We start from the raw sequence: 25,265 nt of genomic DNA, 5'->3' as shown, positions 1-25,265 counted from the left end.
ATATATTGAGAAATATGGAGCGCATTTGTAATTGTGTAGAAAATATTAAACCATATTTTACACTTTTTTTTCTTTAGTGTTTGCTCGAAATTTCTTCAGTGTCCATGAATGGGTTAAAATGTTTATAATGCAGAATGCTATGATTGCAAGTTTAACACTTTCTGCACATGAAATTAGTTTCATTTGCTTATATGGCTGAGACCTTGTGAAAGGGCAAATATGCATGGCCTCCGCCTGATGGCTTGACCAGTGGCTGGGCAAGCTCGATGCAGCTGTATGTGCTTCCAGTGCATGACTTACAGCTACTCCAGGACTGTGCTCACTTATGGTGACCATGATTAAAGGAAACTGCAAGATTATCTTATTTATCAAATGTTTTTATGACGTCTTTTTTGTTATCAGACTAATAATTTTGTCTGCGAGCAGTGTTTCCGCATGGCTGCCAAGTTGGAGATTACTTTCTTGAGGAGTACATGCCTGCCTGCTGCTTCTGGTTATGCGTAGTGGGGAAAGCCGTTGCATGTGTGCAACATGGTGGTTGCCCTTTGGCTTGACGCACCTACTTGGAAGGAAACTTGCCCCTCTTACTATCTGAAACAGGTTGAAAGGGACTGCTCATTGCTAGAGGCCAGATTTGATGATAGGCAAGAACTGCCAGCCTCAGTAAAATTGTCCGGTGAAAGGCACTGTCACAGAAGACAGAATATATATAATTTCTCTTTAACTGCAGTAAACCCAATTCTACATTGTATGCGTGCTGCATTGTCTCGGAATTGTAAGTCATATGCCACACCAATGGTTGGTGGCCTGTGACCAAAATGAAATGCTGGCTGAGCAAACAGTCCTAAAATCTTGTTATACCACACACAAGTACTGGGACTTCCTTTTCAAGCTGGGAGTAGTTTTGGTTAGCTTAAATTAGTATATGAGATTGAGATTTGGATCTGACATCTGTATTAGTGTGGCATCTGTCCACCTGCGTGATAACGAGTTGTTTCTTGGAGCATCCTGATGTCCATCAGGCTGCATGCACACTACTGTTTATTGGGTAGAGATCTTGCATCAAAGACTACATGTGTGTTTGTGCTCATCTTGTGCACTTGTGTTTCTGTTGTCCTTTTCTGAAGTACATTTCTCTCTTTTTAATGCAACACTAACTAGCCCCACAAACTATGCTTCAAAATCAAAGTGCTAATCTACAATACAATACATCTGTACCAGTAATGTTGTCTCTAGGCAGTAGCAATAGTGGGAGTTTTTGGATACTTCAATTCAAGTTTTATTCACCAGACATTTCTGAATGGCTTCCTGGATAAAAGCTGCTAAAGCAGCTTGACTAGGTCCAGGAAACCAAATACAAAGCATAGCGTGCAGCATCGATAACTAATTAGAAACCATCAGTGACTGCAAAACATATTAAAAACAGAAAGAGGCAATGATAAGGTATTAAAGTCAAGAAATTCCTAGTCATATAGAAAAAAAGTTAACAGGAAACTAAAAATGGCATTGCATTCAAACAGCAAAAAACACATTTAAGAAGGACGCTGAGGAAAACAACAAAGCAAATAATGGTAATATCAATGATATTAAAAGCAATAACTATCCACATTTTCACAGAGTAGCTCCGTAGTTTTTCTTTATATCCAATAGCGTTTTGAAATGCATTTAATGCACGGGGAAGGTTATGAGTTAGACCAATTTATGGTAACTACGAAAAAATGGTATGACCCATACATCCTGATTTCGTGTCTCCATCAAACCCTGCCTTAATTCTAAGGATGCCAAAGTTGATAAATAATTTTTAATATGGGTGGGAAAAAAACACATAAGTTGCAAAATACAAAATTCCATAGGTTATATATGTGGATTTTGGATTATGCTTGGAAGGTGGTTACTGTTGGACTCGATCTTTCAAGATTTGCAATATAATGAGCAATTCTTTTTTGTAGTATGAACAATTTATTCAGTACTTCATTGGGTATCAAAACAAACTTTCACTGCCCCAACTGTCTCTTGCTGCAAGCCATCATGGCGCACAGCAAATCTTCTTGCACTGCAGTGCTGCTCAACAGCCCAGCTCATTTCCAACCCCCCCTCCCCCTCTCTACTAACATGGGTTGACTGGCTCACCACGAACTCTCCATCAGAACAATTTTCTCCATCCAACCAGGTAGTTCGTAGGGAGTGGTCCTTTAATTAAATAACTTGGTTTGCACCTCAGAAAACTCCCTTTATGTGGCTAAAAAAAAGATGCACAAAGTATATATAAGCTTGAAATTCAGCATAGTTTGTCTCAACATTCATAGCTGTTTTACAATATTTGCATTTAAAGTTTAGCATTTCTTTTGCTGTAGACCTGCCTGCTGTGCATACCCACAGTCTCTTATTACCAATCAACTAGTCATCATTTGTTTTCACAGCCCAGCAGGCTTTGTGCTGTGCTGTCAGGCACATAGCTTGTCTTTTTTTTTTTACTTATGGGCACTTTGATGGGACTTTTATACTTGCTCTTTGGTACATTTAATTACTCTTGTGTAGACCCACAGTGTGTTGTCCTGTTTAAATGTGCAGGTAAAGACAGAGGAAGAGAAGTTTAAAGGTGTCCTTATGTTACCTGACTGCAAGAAGCCCTTGAAGAAAAGGCTGTAAGTTTAGAGCTTACATTTCATGACAGCATGCTTTTTGTTGGTGAGAGAACCTGATTCCAATCATTTTTTGAATTATGAGATGCTATCAGCATTTTGGCTTTTTTTTTTGCTTTGCTTTTACTGCTTTGCATATCTGCATGCTTGATGCTTTTATTATTATTCTTTATTAAATGAACTTAGACCTAAAGGCTGAAAAGACATTCATCGAATTTGTAGAGGTGAGCAACTAGTAGTTGGATTTTCTGTGAGATGTGAAAAAATATCCTCAGTCTTAAAATTTATTTAGTGTACATGTAAGTTTGTTTGAGTTTTATTTTCATTCTTTTATCACGAACAATAATTTTTAAGCATATGCATATCTGTGGCTTGGAATTCTGGAAATTAAATATGCAGCAGCTTATACAGGAATGTGTTTACGCTGAAGATACGCAGCAAGTGATTAAGTTCATGCTTAAAATGGGGTGTGTAGTGTTATAATGTATAACAATTTATTGTGGGGTGTTGTTATGTGCTGAAAAAACAAAATCTGCATTGTTCGAAACAAAAAGCCAAGACGGATGTATGGGCTTGTTGATAGTTTATGGTTGATAAAACAGTGCAAAAAAGACATTGTCCTTGTCTTTTCTGTGCTGTTCGGTTGACCATAAACAAAAGGCATTTGCCCGAGAAGCCAGTATTGAAATGAAGGCTGCTTGTTTCTTCTGTGAAAGACATTACCACGTCATAAAAGTGCCATTATATTTGTTTGATAAGTAGTTATCAGATACGGTAAACAACTTCATTTTTGCAAATTTAGTAGTTGTGAAATATTCTGATGTTGCGACTTTACTCAGATTCGTGAACTATTGAGCTTGCGAAAACTGTGTGGTTTACAGTATATGTCTGTTGGGAATAGCTGTGCATCCCTGGAAGCAGCATCTGAGCTGTATTGCCTCAGTCGTATGGTTTGTTTTACATCTTGGAGAAGATGTAGATAGACCTTGCTTTGCTGGCACATTTCTCTGTCATTGTAGCCTAGCTACTGCAAAAGTTGACAAAAACATGTCAAAGGTGGGCCAGGAAGGGTGAAACCTGACCTGTGTATGATGTGAATGGAATCACCTCGACTTCCAGTGAGTTAAACTGACAATCTTTCAAAGGAAAAACTGTGGTACTTTGAGTTAACCATAAAGAGTGTGTTTTTGACGCTGTAACCTCATCACCTTTCCTCTGGTTCCGATGATTGCAGAAATGAGCCTGTTGAGCCATAAAAGCTATGTTGTATTTGTGATCACAGAAAACAGTAATCATGGCTTTCTGCATCGATTACTGGCACCTTGACTTTGCTGGCATTGTATAAGTGGTGTGTCAGTGTACCTGTCGGTCCCTTGTTTCTTGGTGACAAGAAATTTGACATGCCCACTTTTCTTCTGGTCACATCATAAACAGCATATCTTCATTAGCTTTAAATGTTCCAGAACCGACAGTGGGGCTAGTTGGTTACTGTATGGAATGGTAACAAGTAGTACAGTAAACTAAATGGACCTAATGTTGTCTTGTCCTTCCTCTGTTTGTGTTATACCCCTGTCACACGGGCACTTTCGATACTCATTGAGTCAATGCTCATCGAACTCAATGCAGATCGACGGTTGTCACACGGCCACTTTCAAGCGCAATCGAGCTCGATCCTTGACTCGATGCCGATTCCTCAAGAGTGCTTGAGGTTCCAAGCACAATCGAGAACTCTCGCTCTCATGAAGCTATAAAAATAAACACAAGTTAACAAAACCAAACCACAATTGTTGTTGTTGTGATTGATTAAAATGTAATACAGAACATTTTTCTGGAAGCACGATTGCACGGCGCGCTGACAGGTATTGTAAACACAGCATGAGCTTGCGCATAGGATACTGTTGATCGCGCGGCTCATTGAAAACGGTTCAACTATTCCGACTGTCGTAACCATAAATATGCCTTAATCATAAATACGAGCAAAAGCCGACCGTGCCGACCGCTCCTGGTACCTACAAAATACGTCTGCAGAATACTGTGTTGTCAGACAGGTCAGTTCTTGCAGAAGTGTTCCCGAAGTCATGAATGCGTTCGTGCAACTTTCTTAACCGACGTACCGACTGCAGTCAACATGGCTAACTTTCTAGCATGGCAGTTAGTTTCACGCTTCACCGGAAACAGTCTCAGCGTGAGCCTCCGGCTCTTCGTTTGTCCGCGCGTGCCCATGTGCGTGCGTGCGTGCGTGCGCGTGTGTAACTTTTCAAGGTTTTTTTTAGTTGTCCGCGTTCTAAAAAAAAAAAAAAGTTTCCTCGTCATTGGGGCTATTTTCTGACGTGACCGGCCTCGCATCTAATTTTTGTCAATTTTGGTTCCTGTCTTGCGAGGGCGAAGGAGTATTGTTTTTCTTTGTATATCTTTGCTGGCCTCTGGTTGAGAGTAAATTTTTTCGGCTGCATTCTTTGTGAGCACGCGTTTGAAGAGCACTTGCGAAACATCGGAATAAAAAGGAGAGCCTGTGAGGTAAACGTTGATCCTTTTTTTTTAGCTGTCGCCTGCCGATTCTGCGGGGCGCCGTGAATCGCGGTTTTGGTGACTTGCTTGCGGGACGTTAGAGAATGACTTTAGGCTTAGAGAAGCAGAAAAATAATGTGAGCGCGGCTCGCTTGTTGTTTTTTATTTTTTTATTTGCTTCAGATAGGGCGAAGTGTGTCGGAAAGAGAAAGCAAATGTGAGTGGCAAGCCAAGCGTCGTGTCTGTGGCACCGAACTGGGTTGTCGCAGGGGCTCTAACCCACGGCTTGTAGCGCGTGCAGTGCTGCTTGTTCTGCCTACGCTTTTCTGCGCACGCTTTTGCTGTTAACGCCTGCCAGAAAAGCCAGGAGGGTGCGCAGGGCTCGTTTTCCCCTGATCTGCACACACATTTTGAAAGAAAGCAACTGCAGGAACCTATCTCCGTCTTTTGCCGGCATGCCTTTGTTTTACCAGTCGCACTGAACGTTTAGCTGTGGAGCCATGATGCGCCGAGGCGTGTTATCGCATCGCTCTTCTCGCCGCGGCACGCAGCCTTTGTTTGGGGATGTGTAAGAAAATCCTCGTGCTTAGCCATTGTGGCATCGTGTTTGTCAGTGCGGCTTGGGACTTGGCAGCCTGAACGGCTCGTTTTTCTCATTTCACGTGCGTAATTAGAACCTGAAATTCGATGACGACATCGTTATTATGCAATACCCTCCTTGTACTTCGGCGAGCTACCTAGAAACCTTGGACGCCGCAGGAATCTGTTAAACATGCTTCAGCGCGATACCCGTAAATACTTTTTTTTTTGGTGGTCATATCCGGAAGTGTAGACACTTGCGAGTATTCGCACATCGCGAAGGATGCCATTATTTCCAACTGTCAAAGCAGTAGACGCTTCATGGAGACCCAACGTTAGTTGTTTCTGCAAGTTGTCAGGGTCATATAGCTGGGGTTACTTGAAATTCATCTCAAAATAGAAAACTGAATGGCATGTTGTTGCAGTGTGGTCACTGTGCTGTTAATCGCTCGGTAGCATTCGCCATTAAACACCTAGTGAATTAACGCCCTCAGAATGCAGATATAAAATTGTTCCTCTGGTTTTGCTTGGCACTGTCGTTTGAACTTGCACACAGCAGTAATAGGTAATCACTGTGAAGAGACTGGCTGAGCAGTTGTTACATATGGATAGCTGTGAAAATGCACCTGTTTGGCTCCTTTGTAGTTGTAGGCAGTGGTAGCACAAATTATGTACCCGAGAAGTTGCATGGCAGTATATTGGATGACTTAAGAATCTACAAAGTCATTAGATTGAGTTGAACCAATCTGGTTGCAGAGTAAGGCTTCATTAAAAGTAATTACAGATATATGCCAATAAGGTGGAGCCATATCTAGCTGAAATGTCTGGTTGCCTTCAATTTTTTCTCTGCTATGCACTGGGAAAGCTACGAGCTATATCTAGTAGCATGACTTTTTATCTTCTATGTTTCCTCTGCATGGCAGCATCCAAATGTGACAACTTAAAATCGTGGTATTTGAATTCCTGCTCTAGTGCCATATTTTGCATCTTGTACATCTCATTCTGCATCTATTGTTCACTGCTTTGGTGTGCATGGAATATTTTGTTATGGCTGTCATTCAGGTTGTGCACTTAGTGTGATCTGGTGGTGGGAAGTGTGTGCCATTTCATGAAAGGTGCTGCAGGCAGTCATCTGGAGCTTCCAGATAGCTGCCTACAAGGCTTTTTAAAAGTTCAATGAAATTGCAATTTTTTTAAAGATAATTGCTTGTGGTATGTAGTGCTCGTTATGCAGTTTGTTTTCGGTGAATACTGCCAGCGCAAATGTTTCTAACAAATTTATTGCATGTTTCGGCTCATTCACTGAAATGTGCGGTGCATTCACCTTTGGCTGTGCTTCGTATGATTTATACGGTGAAAGTTACGTTGAGTCAAATGGTGCATCAAGATAATCTGACCATGCATCCTATTTTGACTGCCGAAACCCCTTCCCTGTGGTTTGTTTTTGACACTGCCCTTCCCCCCATCCTTTATTTTGTCGTAAAAAATACTAACTAGTTTGAACACAGCTGGCATTATGTGCTTTCAAGCCATGAATCAGCCTGCTCAGAGCAGTGTTGTAGGCGTTACCGAAAAAAAGTAACTAAATATGTTACTCATTATGCTAAATAAAAAGGAATGCATTACCGCCCTGTGTTAGCTACCAAAAAAGGTAAGGAGTTAGCGTTACAGAAAAAAAGTACCGCACATTACTTTGCCGTTACTCCATGGCCATAAATTTTAATCAGTGCGTCTTTGCTACAAGAACTCACTTCATTTCATTTTATTACCTTAAAGACCTATATTTCACAGAAAACTTCCAAGCCCAAACGATTTTAGCCGAAATGCTGATTTAACAAGAATACTTTGCACAAATGTGCAGGACTTAGCAATGTTATAGTGACCTATAGTTGCCTGTAGAGTTACATGGGCTGGCTTCTAACTCTGTGGCACATGGTGAAGCCATTTACTGAATGCGACATTAAACAAAATGACATTTCATCATTACTTCTAACTTTACAAAGAAAACATCGCTGAACTCTTAACAAATTTACAGTAATTCTGAAAAATTTGATGTTCCAAAATGCTCGGCATGCTTCCACTCTTTAGAGTTGTGTGTGTGGGGAGGTGGGTGAGAGCAGGTTTGTGAATGCATGTTTATGCACGTGTTTCGTGTTTTATGGGTATTCTGTCTTTTTTTTTTTTTTAGTTGGGCGCATCGTCAGGAAGGTGTTTTCTGGCATGTAACAAGGGTCGTCGAGAGCACCTGTACTTTGCTTATTTGCAACATCACTTTAGGTGCTCTGCACTTTTTTTTTCTTTTCTGAAAAGGGGGCAGAGGGGGGGGGGGACAATTGGAATAAAAGGTAGCTAGTAACGTGGCACCTCACATTACCGAAAAATGTTAATGTCAGTATGTTACACGTTATGGTTCCAAAATGGTAACGAGTACATTAATAAGTTACCAAAAAAAGTAACGCATTACCGGTAACGCCATTACTTGAAACGCGTTACCGCCAACACTGGCTCAGAGTAGCTGCTTTTTTTATTTTTCTTCAGCAGAGATGTGTTTTGTTATGTGCACATTGCAAGTAGGTTTCTTAGCACTGTGAAACATGCACTTTATATATAGATTGTTGAAATGCCCATTAGTTTTTTAAGAAAGCTGCCGTACAGCAAGTCTCCTACTGGAAAAATGAGCAGCCTTCTGGGGGATATTCCTGTGCAAAACAGGAAATATTAGCAGGCACTTGAATCCAGCATATCTCTGTTCTAGAGTTAATGTGAAAGGAGTGTGAACACCAAATTTTCAGTTGCATGTTATGCATCGTTTTTGGGAGTGGTGCATGAGACATTTATATACATGGATCAGCACATAGAATTAGCCTGCAGCAAGTAAATAATTTATAATTAAATCTTTTGTGTTATTTCGGTGTCAGCACCCAAACAAAGAGTGTGACACCGAAGTTCAGTTCAGTTTGCGTGAAGCACGTGAAAACTATGATATAATCAGCCTGTCGGAAGATCTGAAATACAATAAAGACGTATACTTAAAGATGCTAGGCACAGTCCCCAGTCACCCCTGAAGAACGAGCTGAGCCGGCTTCGAAACATTGGTTTTCCAATTAAAAAAAGTTTTGGCTGGAGACGTGTTAGAGTTCATTTGTTTAGTTTTCAGTTTAAAGTGCTTTGTACACGATTGTGTATGTGTATATTGGGAACTGTTAATTTTTTCTGTGTGTGCTCTAGTTACCACTGATTTCGTTTCAGGCTAGTTTAGCAACCTTCACCTTGAAGTAGGGTGCTCTTTATGCTAACTAATGAACACAGCAGAAAAAAAATATATTACACAAAGAAGTAGGTTTTGTGTGTGGATGTAAAGAATTGGCCATTAGCATTTTATATTGGAAAACTTGGGAGTTGGCTTTCTTTAGTCCTGGATATCCATCCGTTCGCTCATTCAATCATTCATTTATACCAGTGGATGTGCAAATAAATATATGCAAATGTTGGCAATATCCAAGTTAGTTTAGGCTCATTTTACAGACATATTCCGCAGTGAAAACACTCCTAAAGGACTGATGACCAAAATCAGCAGTATGATTGGAGGCACAATAATTGGCAAAAAAAAAATGCAAATTGAGAAACACGTGAAACGATAACAAAAAAGAAAGGATTCACAGGTACCTAACTACTTGATTTGTACCGTTCAAAGAAACAGAAGAAAATGAGACAGCAGGAATACAAGTCTGAATTGGAAAAAACAGACAAAAATCTTAGAACAATACCAAGAACGTAAGCGTTGTCACTTTTACTTCATGTAAAAGTATCAAATAATTTTTCCTGAGTAGAATCTACAGAAAATAGTTTTTGGCCTTATTATTTTAAGAGGAACTGTATTTTATATCTTTGTGCCAATGTACTGTATAATGCGTTAAACCGCAAAAATTGCTTTCGACAAGTAGATTAATGTGCCTTGCTAGCTATCCTTGTGTTTCTGGTGGGTATCACAAACAGAATAAATGATAGGGGATGCCTGTTAAGAGTGAAGGCATTTACAGCAAGAAACACTTTCATTTCTGGTGCAAGAGTAAAAGGGAGCACCCGGAATTCTGAGAATAATGGTTTTGGTGAGTGCCAGTGCAAGAAAGTGGTTATGCATGCAGCTCTTTTTTTTGCAGATGGATGATGAGTTTTGATAGTGAAAGCCCATGACTCACTGCAGTAAATTAAACAAGAATGAAATATTGCAAAGCACACCATTTTTAAAGTAGGGGTGCTAAATATGTCAGTGTTCAGAAAAGTATGCAGCAGGCTAAATCAAGTTTAAAGCATACATTTATAATGGCTGGTTTAAAATTTATTGGTTGTCAGTTATAACACCTAAGTATTTTATCCACTCTACTTCCTCTAAAACTGTTCCATCAACAATAAATTTCAAGCTAGAAGGGTCAACAAACTTATTTCTGGAACAAAGCATAGGCTGGAAAATGTTTTCAGACAAGGTGATAAATTGTTCCCAAAAGGGTTAAGCAAGGCATCATGTCCCTGTAGCTTCCGTATTAAGCTGGACCCTGGTAAGAAGCATGCTACATTTACTAAAAACTTTTGCTTTTGGAGGCAACTCAGTGCATCTTTTCTCTCAAGCCAACTGCTTATTTTAGTTGTGTGTATGCAAGTTCACACATTTTTTGGGCGGGGGGGGGGTTCATAACTTAACACTTTTGTAACAACTGCTGTATGTTTGATACAGATGCTGCTCTATCAAAAAATGCCAGTGGCCTTGAGGACATGAAGGAGGATCTGGCTGGGCTGGAAGCTTCACTTGGAAAAATATGCTGCCCTTCTCTTTTTCATCTTGCAGCAATTGAAGGGAAAATTAGGACTGTGAAGCATCTTCAAGGAGGTGCAGCCCCGAACTGGTCTGGGAACGTCATTTAATATTTCTTCACAATTTTTGCTCAAAAGCCTACTCTTTTTTTGTATGTGTATTGTTGTAGTCCCTGCACCTGGCTACAACACCATTTCATTAGCTCTGATTTTTGCACGTCTGTGAGTTTGGCCTTCATACATAAAAAGACAATGGTTTTATACATTCTCTGCATGCTTCCAGAAAATATTCCTCGGTATCTTGAGGTCACATTCTGTACATTTCATGTGCATTTGATGCACATTCTTGCAATAAAAACAGCTTTATTGAGGCCAAAAGTTCTTGCTAGTTGGAAGAACTTATCAGTTTACTGGTTTACTTTTGGGTGGTATAGGCTTCAGCTGAATGTTTAGTGTAGTGTTTTTGTGTTCGGTAATTGTCAGCCATGACTCATTGCTATAGAAGTGGAGTTGAGCATCGTTTCCGTGCCATACATTAACGTGGTGCTGCAGAGCAGGCTGTGTTGGAAACACTGTGCTTGTTGTCACTGAACTGTAGTCCAGAGTTGAGCAGTGTAGTCTGATTAGCTGATTAGCTACGTACCTACTAGCTGCAGGGCTTCCATTGATGTACAGATGACAGAACAGTACCCCCCCTTTGTTTATAACAGGTGAATAACTATGACTGTTCAGTTGTTGAGTGGCACTTGCATGCTGCTGGCGTTGAGGGCTCTGAACTGGTATTTAGGATGCAGTGCCATGCACATTAAAGGGTCTTGGCTTTTTTGAGGGCCACAATAAGGCTACATTTATTTCAAGCAAACGAACATTCAATTGAATATACATAACCATGGCCAGCTAGCTTGCACTGAATGTGAATGCACCTCAATGCATCTTGAATGTGCTCGAGTGCTGCACTGTGTTGCCTGTGATATAGGTATACCGGGTTGGTTTTTACAGATTGGCGTTCTCCATTTTTTGCTGAAGCATATGTGTTGTGCGCATACCTCGTTATGCTTTGGTTGCATGCTGTTTGCTTTGAATCTTGGTTCTTGGCCTCGTTATTTTGCATTTGGTCGCAGGCTGTTTGCTTGGAATCTTGGTTGCTTGGCTGTAGTGCTATTTTCATCTGCTTTCTCTTTTCATGCACATCTACTCACTGTCTCTTATGTCACCTTTGGGTCAGGGTAGACCCCACTTCATGAAGCATGTATCCATTCTTGGCTAATAGTGGCTAAAATGTTGAATGTGGCTGGGGCTGATGTATGTGCTGGAGGATTTGGTGGGCTAATGCCATTGCATGGTGCTGCTAATCAGGGGCAATCTGGAAGTCAGCGATTGTTGTTGAATGTGCCCATCATTGTTCTTTTGTGCACTATGTTTCTGTACTTTTATGCTGTTACAAAACATTTTAAAAGAGGATTTTCTTTGCGTGTGCCTGGTGGTAGAATAGAAGTTTGCAGGTGTATTTGCAAGTAAATGCGAAAAGTGCAGGCATGGGCCAGTTGCTTGCTCTGGGCACTTAGATGGTCAGTCTTTTTTTAGTAACACAGATTGTTAGGCCAGTCGGTGAAACATTTCAAGGAAAAATTTGCGTGAAGAACATGGGACAATGGGACAAAAATCAAAGATGAGCGCTCATCTTCCTTGAAGTCTTTTTTTTAGTGTGTGTGCAGTTGGTGTAATATATTTATGGCTCTTTTTATGGCAGCTTTATGAAAAAAAACTTGGGCTACTTAATGCATCAGCGTGCTATCAGGATTTGGCCATTTTAGACCAAATATAACCTTTCAGGATGCATTTTGCTTGTGTTTTGGAGCTTAACTGGGAAATATATATATTTCTTAAAAAACTGGATGGAGTGTCCAAAAAATAGTAGTATATTGAAAGGCGAACTTGTACCAACTTTGCCAAAGCAACCAGGCTGGTCTTTACCGCTTCTCATGCTGTCAGGAGATATATCGTCATCCAGACTAAGATGACAGTGGTGCAGGTTGACGTCATGCAGGTTATCTTTGCACCTGACCAGGGCTGGCGATTATAGCATCTCCGCTCTGTCCCTCTCTTACTGCCATCATGGCAGCTTGCTTACTTTTTGCAAAGATGGTTCATTTGGCAGCCGTTTTAGCAGTTTGCATTTGTGGTAGACTGCACAACAGCAATTTGTCTTTCTCTTAGTAGCTAGCTGCAGAGTTTGTGAAAAGTGGCATCTCAAGTGGTTTTACTGATATAATTTCTCTTGGTATTGTGTTAGCAGTATTCAATGTGACAAAGTAGCCAGTTATAAATGGGTCTTGTGTTTGAAAGCCATAACATTCTTGTGCAACTGGCAGTGTTCGTAATCTAAAAAAATAATTGAATTTCTGCATCAGCAAAGTGTGCATCAGTTACCTATTGTAAATTTGTAAATGATGAAGCAGTGGTCATGTTCGATAGAAATCGACGCAAGGCAGAAAATGCATTGGAAGTGGTACTAGATTAAGGGTACCTTTACTCATGGTGTGAGTGACTGTTCTGGATTCATAGTGCAGATATCGCGCTAACTGGTACAGAAAACAATACACAGAACGGGAACAGACGAAGCACTTCATATATGTGTATGTGTAAGTGTTTACTGTATGTGTATGTTTTTTCTGTGTCAGTTATTGCAATATCTGCACTATGAAGCACCAACTAGCCTCTGCTCTTGCATAGTTCTGGATTTAAGCTGCAACTTAACGAAAAGTTCATTTGAAACTTCTCGGATAGCTGCTTACCCAGTAGCCAACTGCCAATGGAGACTAAAGCACGGTGAACAACCCTTAATTAATGGGCATATTGGAAGATCTCTCTAGTTGTTGTTTTGTTAAGTTTTTCGTTCCTTATTTATTGTGTCAGCTTGCCGAATTCTTTTTCTCATTTCTCAAAAGTTATCTTGTGCAGAAAGTGCGGGCTTTTCTTATCGCACTTGTTTCCTCCATGTGAAGGGTTGTGTTTCTGTGCATGAATAATCTTTTATAGAGAGCAGTTAATGTTTAGTTAAGCCTGCAGGTAGAGAATTTGATACTGAATTGCAGTTCAATGCAGTGCAGAGGAACAAGACAAAGTGCACACAGTACAAGAGCTTTTGCTTGCTAATGTGCTAATGTTTGCTGCTTGTGAATTTGCTGTGGCCAACGTGAGAATTTTTATATGTCGCACCTGTTGAGGTTAGGTAGTATGGGTGCATTCAGTGCCATCTGAAACAAAATTTTGTGTGGTGGGAAAAGACTTCTGTCTATTAGGGTAGAAAGAGAACGGGCTAAGTGCAAAACAGTGAACTCCAAAGAAAATGCAATTGCGGTAAAAGCTTGTTAAGTCGATCCCATTAATTAGAAAATCTGGATAATTCGAACTGCCTGCGTGGCCCCTGCTAACACCAGTGTAATACCCCTGTCACACAAGCACCGCAAAGGCCTTTGAGAATCAGGTCCTTATATCCAAAGGCGTAAGGAGTGCAGCTACACGGCACAAATGTTGCGCCTTTGCCGCTAAGGGCCTTGGAGGCGAAGGCGCCCGTCCGAGACCTTTGGAGCCCAAAGGCGCGGCCTTCGAGAAACTGCGATGTCAGTGCCATCCAACGTGAAAAAGTAAAAGGAATGAAAAAAAATAGTAGTAGATGCAGCCAACAATGTTTGAAAACATCTTTTAAAAATACAAAAGGTGTGTCTGGCTTTGCTTTTTGTAAGGGTGTTTCAGCAACACCGAGTGCCCCTGGTGGCCAAGGCAATACACAAAACCTGCTGCTGCTCATGAGAGCAGCTGTCGCAGTTCTTTCAAGCAAGCAATTAGAATGAAAAAAATTGTCTGAGTTCATTGAACAGAATTCCCCAGCTTAATTTTGAAACACTCACTTCAGCCGGCTCGAGCTCAGCAGCGGGTGCTGTTTCGCCTTTTGGGCTGCACCGTGTAGCAGCGTCGCTGCTCCTTTAAGCTTTCGCTCCTTTGGTGGAAAGAGGTGCCTTTGCTGGAAAGGCCTTCGAGGAAAGCCGTGTGACAGCGGTATTAGTCTGTTGTCGGACGCTTGCTAATTCGGAAGCTACGGGTCTTGCACCGGTTAATTCAAACGGGCTCCCAAAGTGAGGCTGCCTCTAGGAATGACCAGCACTGCAAGCAGTCATCAAAATAACTCTACTCAAACCTAAACTGCATGCTGCAGAGTCACTCGCACACCTCTGACGTGTGTGGAACAGCAGGCATAACGAAAAACAAATGGCCATCTCCGAGAATTGTCCAACCAAGTAGTTTCAGTTTTGCTTTTCTGAGCGTCTTGCCAGCCCGTGGCAACTGCGGCTGTCTGCTGTGCTTCTGCCAGCCAATCGAGCCCAGCTGTGCACAGTTTCTGATGCTGTTTGGCACTGCTGTGTGTTTGCCTCTCTTCCATTGCTCCGAAACTGTGCACTTGGCATGTGCATTTCGCTGTTTGCATAGTGAAGCACGGCTGCACGTCCAATCCAGGCAGCTGTGGGTGAAGGGGGCTCTACTGCCACCGCGTCGCACTGTGAAGGCCCTTACCATTTTAGAGCAGGGCTGCTTCGATGCTCCCGACAATGTGCATGCAATAAGGCGTTAGTGCAAATGTAAAAGATGGTCATTGTTGCGCTGTTCTCATTTCAAAAGCAGGCGACCATTCACTAATCTTTCACCAAATAAATTTGTTGTGATGCAACAAGGTGATTTGATAATTTGAACGTCAGATAAATCGAACATTTTTTCTGGTTTATTGATTGATTGAAAAACTTTATTAGCTCAAGAATTTGAAAATTCTTGGAGTAGTCTTGGCAGGCATCCCTAGTCCAGGGCGGCTTCTGCTGCCCAGCTGCTTGCAGTTGTCACCAGGTTGCCTACCAACTGCTTCGTTTAGGTCTTTGTGCAGGGTGGGAGTCCTCTTCGTAATTCTCTGTGATGTTCTAGTGCAGGGGTTCTCAATATTTTTACCCTTGGGGAATCCCAAAGACTTTCAAAAGGGGCTGAGCAGCTGCTTCTGTCTTGGGTTTCATCTCTTCCTGCCCAACATGCGTGCAAAAAGAACCATGCAGGCACATGGCTTCTCAAGAAATGTCTAGAATTAATATGAATGGCTGTGCAGTGAAAGTCTGCAGTTAACAATTACAATGCAATTAGTCCCAAAATAAAGTGTTGGTAAAGGTAAGAAGGGGCAGAGGGTTGAAGCATGCATGGATTTAGGTGCTCGGGGAACCCCAAAAAGCACTCTAAGGAACTGTGTGATTGCCATTTTGAGAACATCTGTGCTAGTAAATTCCCATAGGTATGATTGCAACCGTCCTGGGTGGCTCGGTTTTGTCCGCCATTCGGCTGGTGTGTCGTCGAATGACTGCATCTGCCTTGAAGTTCCCTTTCCCTGCGACTTCCTGTTGTCCTGAGGTCCATATGAGTGTTTTGGGGTGTTCGGCCTGTGGCCTTCTGTTTATATGAGCCGCTATGTATGTAAATGCAACCTTAGCTGTACCTCCTGCTGGCTTCTTGCAAGTCTGTGAGGGTTCTTAGCAGGAGTCCCCACATATCGACACACTGTTGCCTTCATTTAGGTGTCCATCAGTGACGTTGACAATCACTCCGTGATGATTTCTTTATGCGATGGCATCCATGTAACTTGTTTCTTTCTTGCTGTATTTTTTGTCCAAGCCATGGGGCCTTGGCTTCTCTGCGCCTTATGTGCATTGTTGGGTGCATGTGTTTTGGAATTGGGGCTACACTTAAATACGAAGCTTGACGAGGTAGTGGAGCCTCTTGTACTGCATCTGACGTTTAAGTAGTGGAGCAATGCCTCAAAGTCCAACAATCCCGATGCCTCACCGTGCTACTGGCTTTTGCACTTTTATAATTCTCTCTTGTGACCAGTTGTAACTCGTAGTCAGTAACCAGCAAGCTATGGCGTACATTTAATAAATGCTCACTTTTGTTGGTTACAACCAAATTTCAAAGGAAAAATTTGGCATGCATTTTTTTTTTTCCCTTTCAGTTTAACATGAAAACTCCAACCCTTCTTCATATCTTTGTCATGCGATAAATCTAGCATCGTTTTTAGTGCATGGAATTTGCAAAAATTGATGTCATTCGTGATCAGATGGCTCTGGGAATTTGCATTGGTGTTTGCAACAACTGTATTGTTTCAGTGAAAAAGCTTCACAGTGGATAAGGATACAGAATTAAAATTTCAAATCAGGGAAAAGAAACGGCATGGCAGATGTTAATATTATTACATCAAAGAGCCCCTGATTAAGTTTGGACATTTCAAATAAACTAGCCCAGCACATAGATAGGGTCGTTGTGATTGTCTCTGCAAAATATTAGAGGGTGAAAAATCAAATCTAGGCGTGTTGGCGCTTTCATTCGACAAAGCCACTGTGCTCGTCCACTCCGCTAGCACCCAAGGCTATGCTCCGATGACGCAGCAAAATTGCATTTCATTGGTCCATCATTCTAATTCACGGGTGAATAGTGGGCGATTTCTTGCTCTATGCTGCTTGCTCTCGCAGTTTTTCATTTCAGCATTCATTTTGCTGCCAAAAAATTAAGTTCCATGGCTTTGCCCATTTTTCGAATTTCACTGGAGGCGAAATTCTAGAGGCCCGTGTACTGTGCGATGTCAGTGCACGTTAAAAAACCCCAGGGGGTTGAAATTTCCGGAGCCCTTCACTACGGCGTCCCTCATGGCCTGAGTCGTTTTGGAATGTTAAACTTGCTAAAAATCAAATCATTTTTATGTCTGCACGGTATGGGCACTCTGCCGTATGTTTATCATTTACCATGTTCATTTCTTCCTGTTTTACCTTGCAAGTACGCACATCGTTTCATCAGAAAGGGCTGTTAATGACCTCAAAATTTTGTGGCTGCACATTCCAGAGGCGATGCCTGACAAATACCTTAGTACTATAGCATGTTTTTTACCAGCACTTAATTTTGTCCCCCACTTGTCCTTGACATCATATAATAGTTCTCACACTTTGTTGTTTTTCAGCATTAACAACATGATTGTTTGAGAGGGAAATGCCTTTTCATTATATTTATTTTTTTCTATCAAAGGTACTGGGATAGCACTGCATTTGCTTCATTGTTTTGCATCAGCACCTGGTAACATATGTGCCTTTCTGGCATACTTGTTTTTACTTTGAACATCAGTTAGGGCTTTTTGGTTCTTGATAGGTTAGCTCGGTGAATCATTTATAGAATTTTCATAATTTTTAATACTAGTTTTGAAATGGAATTCGAGGTTGGTTAGGCTGTTATCATCTGCTTGTTTCTCTGACCTGTCACTCACAAATTACATTAGTTTTTGTCATGTGGTAGCAGTGCAGCCAAAATGAGATTAACTACCACAGACATTGCTCTTTGGAACTACTAGTTCCTGTATGAAGGAATTGCATCTAGCATCTGTGAGCTGAGAATTCATACATTAGGTTAAAAGAATTTAAGGAACATTTCTTAGGAGTGATCTGCATTTTCCTGCTATGTGCAATTCTATAGTTATTTAACATAGATGCTTGCGGCTGTATGTCCTTCTGGTCATGTCCTCGGAGCGTTAAATATTTTGTTTTAAAGGTACAAGCAGCACAGAAGGGAACCTGTGAACATTTGTATATGTGGCCTTGTCGCAAGCTTGTGGCTCATTTAAAAATTGGAGGCTCATCCTAACTTCCAAAAGTGGTACAGCGGTGCATTCTAAAGTGCTGATTTGGTATGCTCTGCTTTTAAAGTTATAAGCACTGCTCTTAAAGCTGTTACTGTTCTGAAAATTGTATTGTGGATGACTTTAGCATGTTTTTGTGCCACCAAATCACCAAATCACAAGTGCAACGAGGTGAGCCTTCAGTTTTTAAAACAACCACAAGAAGAGGTTGGTCCATGGTGGTATGGATCTGCAGGCTAACTTTCTTAATGCTTGCATCCGTACATGCTGACTAATTACAAATTCCGGTTTTAGTCAAACAGCGGGTGGCGGGGAGGATTAGTGTGTTGGCATGCACCTTTATTATTTTTTTTTTTCCTGCGTCCCCTCCCTCATTTCTAGCTTGTTATTCTCCTACTGGAACATGGTGCTGACCAACATGCCAGAGCTTTTCAAGGTAAAACCTCGTTGGATCTGGCACCAAGTCCCGCAGTCATCCAAGCACTGAATTTTCTCTCCAGGACCTACACCTGCTCTGGCAAGTGACCTGTGTTTTTTCTTTGGCTGGTTCAGACCATGGGATGCTTGTGTGATTTTCCTACCTGTTCAGTGATAAGAGGGTGTGTGTTCATTTTCTATAGCATGTTTATGTCCCTGCATAAGAGAGTAGTAGTGTGCACTTTCATGCATGCCGCATTTGATGGTTGAAAGGGAGGAACTACTGAGTGCATGGAATTCGGCGTTTCTGATGAAGCTGGCCTGCTAAATGATGACGGCGCCATGGGTGTCTGCCATGAAAAATTGCCTGCCCCAAAAGTCACTTGCAGAAACATGGCCATTCATGTATATTACGCATTTTCATTACTTATATCAAATTCGATCACTTATTGAGCATTACACAGACTAATTACAATGGTTCATAATACAGTAAAATCACAATTATATAAATCTCGCAGGGTACACAAAAATATTTGAACAGTAAAAGCTCGTTAATTTGAACTTGTACTGCTTGGTCCACCCGTGCTTCACTGAAGCCTATGTATAAAGCAGGCCATTAATTCTAACGCGATTTGCTTGCACCATCAATAATTCCAACTAGTATATGCCACCCTGCCTTGGTGGCCTGGGCAGATGACCAACCGAACAAGGCACCCGTGAGGCTGCGCCACTGATGGTACTTTTGCTTGTGTACACACTGCGACAACTCTAGGAAGCGCCAATGCAACTGCGCGCCTGGGAAACACTTGGTAGCTGGGCTGCTGAGATGCACTTCTCGCTAATCGTCCCTGCTTTCTCTGATGAGCCGAATACTTCATTTTGAATTAATTTATTCAGTAGCATTTTCGGTGACCGTTTGCATCAATTAAAACGGCCTTACTAAGGCAAAGGCTCATGCCCGTGGCCACCGATCGTGTCCGTTCATGACGTTTCATTTAGTGGGAACTAATAAAGATAGGAGAAAAAGAATAGTTGCTTCAGATAGAGGAGGAAAAAATAACCCTGGAAACAAAGTTTTATGACTGTAGAGTAAATAATTAATTATAGCCAATAATGTCAAAATTGCGTCGAAATAGCACGTTCGTCGATATAGCCACGGGAACGGTGGGACGTCACATCCGCCGGAAGTCGTCACAGCATAAGTGAAATAACTCTGGAACTAATAAAGATAGGAGAAAAAGAATGGTTGCATCAGATAGAGGAGGAAAAAGTGAACCTAAAAGCAAAGTTTGATGACTGTAGAGTAATTGCTTTAATTACTTATAGTCCAAAATGTCAAAAAATTGCGTTAAAGAAACGGTGTGCTGTCACATCCACCAGAAGACGTCACAGCACAGTGAAAAAAAAAAACACACACAGAATGGACGGAAAAAACACCGGGTTTAGTAATTAGTAATTAATGATAATTCACAGAGGCAGCAACAGTAGCAGCCAAAGTCGCGCGGAAAGGCTTTCGCCTCACAATTTGATTGTCAAAGTGCCCCACCACCCACCAATTTTTTGTTATCCACAAGTGATGGCGACTACTGCTGCTGGCTGCGCATTGAGCTAAGTCTGGGTCCCACCGGCGTTTCCTGTTTAGTGCATGCGCATCCTGTAATGTAAGCAATAGTCGATTTCAGGTCACTTTTGTCAAAACTACACTCGTCCGTATGCGTAACTTGTGAATTCGCTTTCCACAATCACCGAAATTGGAAACACTAACCCTATATAACTCGTTAGGATTATCGCTGAAGGGGTTCATCACTTGCAGAGCAAGAGTAGTTGTTCAAGTGTGCGCATTATTAGAAAGCAGAATCAAGAAAATAAGATGCAGATTTTAAGACCGTTTGATTCTCAAAACAAATTTTTTAATGTCGGAGCTCTGCTGTTGAGAATACACACTCGCCGTGCCGGACCATGCAGAGTGAGTTTCCCAAACTCACTACGGGGAAAGTGCATTCTGCAGTGAGTGTGACCAAAGCTAATGATGTGACAGTGCGTAAATGGCACTCTAGGCAAATGTCACTCGTTGAAAGTGACACTAAATTTGCCCCGTGTCAGGGTATAAGAATGTGCAACGTTTTTGTTGTGTATATTTTAATTTTTGTAATCAATTTCAAGCTCAGTGCAGTGGCTTATTTTTGTTTTGCTTGTATTCTTTTTTTGTGTTACCAGCATATTTAACCAATAAATTTTTGAAAAGTTATGACTACACAACTATGGCGCTTCTTAATTGGGGAATGTAATCAGTAAGCCACAATTTGATGTGTTATAATGTGCAGTGCATTTAGCACTTCTTCAAGAAATAATTTTCATTTTAAAACAGTCTAAATCGGTCATTTTTTGGTGGTAAGGAAAGATTTAAGCAGTGAGTTGCTCCACCAGCGCCAGGATCCAGCGAATCGGGCATAACCCTGTGCCGCTGGCAGTTGTGAAATAAACAGATAGGAGCTTTCGATGATGCTTGCTACGCTGGACTGTTACTAAAACGAGATACTGCCAACAAACATGCGATAGGGAAGCACACCTAAAGTTTGCCCCCACTGCACCAGCACCGCCTCTCCCCTGGCAGTCATTTCCGAACTTCTGTCCGGGCACGTCGCCGGCGGAGCGCATTGAGTCAGCAACGTCTCGACTGGTACGCGTGCTGCTCGCACCGCTGGCACTCTCTCTTTCATTGTGAACACATGCTGTCCTGCTCGCAAGGGCACAAAAAAGGGGTTGCCGCTCGTTGTGAGTCACGGTGGGGGCTGTCACAATTTCTCTGAACATCAAGGGCCAAGAGCTGCCAGTGGAGTTCTACAGATTTCCTGGACATGGCCTACATTCTTGTAAAAAAATTTTCATGCATACCCTGCTTATCTCCTTTAATTCCCAAAAGGTTAAATTACAATTCCCCGAATTTTCAGTTGAGTCTGTGCGGTAAATATTTTTAAAACGAATTGTTTCGTTTCTTCTGAGAACTGCTTGCTGGTCTGGCGACCTCTGATCGCTGATGTCATGAGGGCATACATGCCCCGCGTCGCCTGCTGCGAACTGTTGAGGTGCTTGCATGGACGCTTTTTTTTTCTTTTATCTTAGCTAAATAAAATGCATTCTCTGTGTTCTCTTTTGGGAAGCCTTCAACTTAGTATGCGAGCTGAGTGATCCTTGGGAAAGTGGACTTGCTCGTGGTGCCCGTTTTCCGATTGTTGAGTAAACAGAAAACTATTGACCCCTGCTTTATTATTTACGCTTAGAAGCATGCTGTTTGTATGCTCTGAGTGTGGTCTCATTTGAGCAGTCAAATGCTCCCGTATGTGAAAAGCGGCACGTGCCGTGCATGCCTTCGCCGATGTGCGCCGTGAAAGCCGTGGCATTTTGTAGCTGGCTACCAAATTCTTGTCTGCTATTCATCGGCTCGATACTTAAACTCAAATTATCAAAAGGTGGCACTAGAGTAGCCTTGAGGCACGAAAGGAGCAGAGAAAAGTGCTGAGTGCAACGAATTTCCCGCTGCATGTACGCGTTTGTAAGTCGAACATACATTTCGTTCGACTTGTAGAACCCTTTTGTAGGAACCAAGCCACTTGTAAAACCTTACGCGACTCGAATGCTTTCACTACCCGTACCGATGACTAGTCGCCGCTGTCTAAATTAGTGCTTCAAAATAATAGTACATCATTTAGCATTTTGCTGTGCGTGCGCATTGTGCCCCAGGAGTGCGACGATTACGACAACTGCAGCCCCCCCGCGCTGAGGTTGTTTACATGGCTGTGTGCAAACGGTACTGCTCGCTTGCTTGGCATAAAACGCAAGCTGGGTTCTCCTTATCTTAAATATTACATACACTTGCTCACAAATTGCACTTTTACTCATTTACACACCATGATAGCGCTGCAATAAGCGCCGATGATGCTATATCGCCTGCTTGGGAAACGCTTCGAGTACGATACCGGCGCTTCCCGCTAATTGTATCTGCTTTCTCTTACGTCACCAAAATTTAATTTTAAATCGATTTAGCTAAAAATATGTTCGGACATTACTTGAATTGATGAAAACAGCCAGATATGTTGTCCACAGTCGACGCCGACGGCTGCTGCCGGCTGCCTTCTGCACATGCTATGCAGACCGGGTCACATATCGGCACTTCCCCCTTATTGTACTCGCGTCCTGCGATGTAGGCAGTTGTCGCTTTGAGGGCACTGTAGCCAAAACTATGCTCGACAGCTAGTTGCAGGCGCTAAAACTTGCGAATTCGCGCTCCTCAATCGCCGAAATCACACACACGAATCCTGCGTACTCGCTAGGCCTTGTCACGAAAGGGGCCGGCGGTCCACCGTCGACCGAAATTCAAGAATATGGCAAAAGTTCCTAACTGATTAGTAAGAAAGTGTGAATATATGATATGTAGCCGCTCGTTTCGATTTTTTCTATATGGATAAGGTACACAAGCGTAGTTTTTCCGGCCGTCACCTCACCAGGCGTGAAGCTTTCGCTCGGCCGCACAAGTCCAGGCGACGGCGGCAACCGACGAGCGGCACCGTCGTGCGGTGTTTTCTGTCCGTGTCGCTTAATTGCCTCGCCGATCGGTTCTATGCGTAGGCACCGATTGAAAGCACATCTTCGCTGGTGCACGCACATTGCGTATGTCGCCATTCCTAGCATGAGGTCCAACAAGTTTTAAAATTCTTAAATTTATAGAATGTCACACCAACTAGTCCCCTACCACACTCTTCTGGTTCCCACTAAGCTGACTCTTAAAGTTGCGACGATACGCAATCGTTTATCGTGCTGGTGTCGTCGTCGGTCTAGCGTGACAGGCCGGTGCATCGGCGACGGCATTTGCATACCGACCAGCCAACTGACCGTCGATCGCCGTCGCATCGGCATAGTGTAACTGGACCCTACCTATATCGAAGAATGACTGCGTTACTGTTCTTAACGCTTTTGCGGCACCAGTCACTCATATATGGGGGACGACTGCTACTTCGATCGCCCGCAAATGTACTGGGGGGAATGAGACCTCAAGGTTCAAGGTTCAAGGTTCGTTTATTACATGTTGCTGCGCATATTGCAGCAAAGAGCAGTCGACGTTGCTCCGTGCATGCCCTAGTGACGTCACGACAGCATTCAATATGGCGGTCGCTGCTGGTGGGAGGAGTTCCCCGTTCTCCATTTCGATCGCATTTTTTAGAATATACAGCGCGTCCAGGGCAGCCAAATTTTGGAAACTGAATCATAAGCTCTTGTATTAGTTACTGAAGCACAACGACCATGTCATGGCCCCTTTAATGGAAATATTGAAGGTAAAAGTCCATCCTTTGAGGGTGTGGCAAAATCTTTTAAAATTTTTCTATCGCTCGCATTGAGCAGTTGACGATAGCAAAAATGTTAATAGCAAAAACAAGAAATGCAAACCTGTTGATGGGAGATTGTTATAGTCAAATCTTCCAATAAATGAAAAAATGCGTTCATACACTTCCTGCTCAAAAATGCTTTTGTCCGGAATTGTTTGGTATGAAATGACTGTGGTGAAAGAGACTGCAAGCCTGGATAACTGCTGTGTGCAGGGTGAAGTAAGCTTTTTTTCTCTTGCTAAACATGTTTCGTATGTTGCTCGTGTAATATTATTTTTGACCAGTTCTCGTTGTAATTCACTAAGCATGCAATGTTTAGTAGTAGAGCTCGCGCTAACGAAACTCATTTTTATTTTTTGCCAATAATGCTCTCCGCTGGTCAGGTATTGCAAAAAATTAATTTGGAGACTGACATCCACAGCTGCGTCATGCAGACGCGTGTGAGGCAAGGTCAGTGATTGCCTCATTATTCCGGCGTGTGACGCCCAGCCCAATTTCCGAAGTTACTTTACTGATGTTAAGAAATTCTAGAAATGAAAATTCTTTGCTTTCACATGAATGAGCATTTGCATATGAACGATGGCTCTGCAAATAAATTGTTTTGGGGATGTGCGCGCGCTGTCATCAGCATTAAAATAAATATAGAAACCGTTTATCTCAATGGTAGGGATTAACCATGCAAACTAGAGCAATTTTTCTGTTAGCCATAAGCGAGCGGCTGGTAGGCGCATTTCGTGAGTGTTTTCGTTTTTCTCGTCAGCCTCGCGTATCAAAACGAAACGAAGTCCCACCTATTTGGCCAACAGAGTTGTGTGCACTGATCTGCTCAGCCACACAACAAAGAGTATTTTGCGAAAATGACCTTACCAAGAAAAAGGTATTTACCTCGAATTCCTCATCCGAAATGATCTTGTCATTTACTTGCGACATACATTTCGCCATTACAATAATGGCATTTTCGTCAAAATCTGCTTCACGGAGTGGACCTGATTCACTAGTAGTCCTCCTTTTTTCAAGTTGGTGCTGCAAAAAAAAAAAAATTTCACTGCCCAGTATTTCTTTGGACCCACATCTCTGATTGTACTGTCGCGATAGAAAGAAATGCGAACAGCGCGGCGCATACGTGCTCCACTGTTGGAATTTATTTCCGTCACGCTTATACTTGGCTCACAACACAAATACGCTAGACACATCCATGATACAATAATGTACCACTCTGTC

The 25,265-nt window shown here is 42.1% G+C and overlaps 1 protein-coding gene and 1 long non-coding RNA gene across 6 annotated transcripts in view; one reads left to right on the top strand and one right to left on the bottom strand.

The window, feature by feature from the left end:
* Positions 1-319: 319 nt before the first annotated feature.
* Positions 320-4,816, bottom strand: LOC144113507 (uncharacterized). Its single transcript, XR_013310811.1, has 3 exons — positions 4,656-4,816; positions 2,131-2,239; positions 320-591 (listed from the first exon to the last, which is right to left on the bottom strand). It is a non-coding gene; the product is annotated as an uncharacterized LOC144113507 (long non-coding RNA).
* The window catches only part of LOC144113505 (uncharacterized), a 52,050-nt gene continuing 29,410 nt past the window's right edge, over positions 2,626-25,265 (top strand). Inside the window, exons 1-3 of one of the 5 annotated variants that reach the window (XM_077646604.1) lie at positions 2,626-2,645; positions 10,462-10,630; positions 18,628-18,763. The gene's annotated coding sequence lies outside the window, so the exon portion shown is untranslated. Of the gene's footprint in view, positions 2,646-4,854; positions 5,160-5,230; positions 5,368-7,922; positions 8,007-10,461; positions 10,631-18,627; positions 18,764-25,265 lie in introns of those variants that run through there. The other 4 variants (XM_077646602.1, XM_077646603.1, XM_077646605.1 and 1 more) reach the window with 4 other exon arrangements.

The sequence above is a fragment of the Amblyomma americanum genome, chromosome 1 (genome assembly GCF_052857255.1).
Source record: "Amblyomma americanum isolate KBUSLIRL-KWMA chromosome 1, ASM5285725v1, whole genome shotgun sequence".
NCBI lineage: Eukaryota > Metazoa > Arthropoda > Arachnida > Ixodida > Ixodidae > Amblyomma > Amblyomma americanum.
This window is presented reverse-complemented; position numbering and strand designations above follow the sequence as displayed.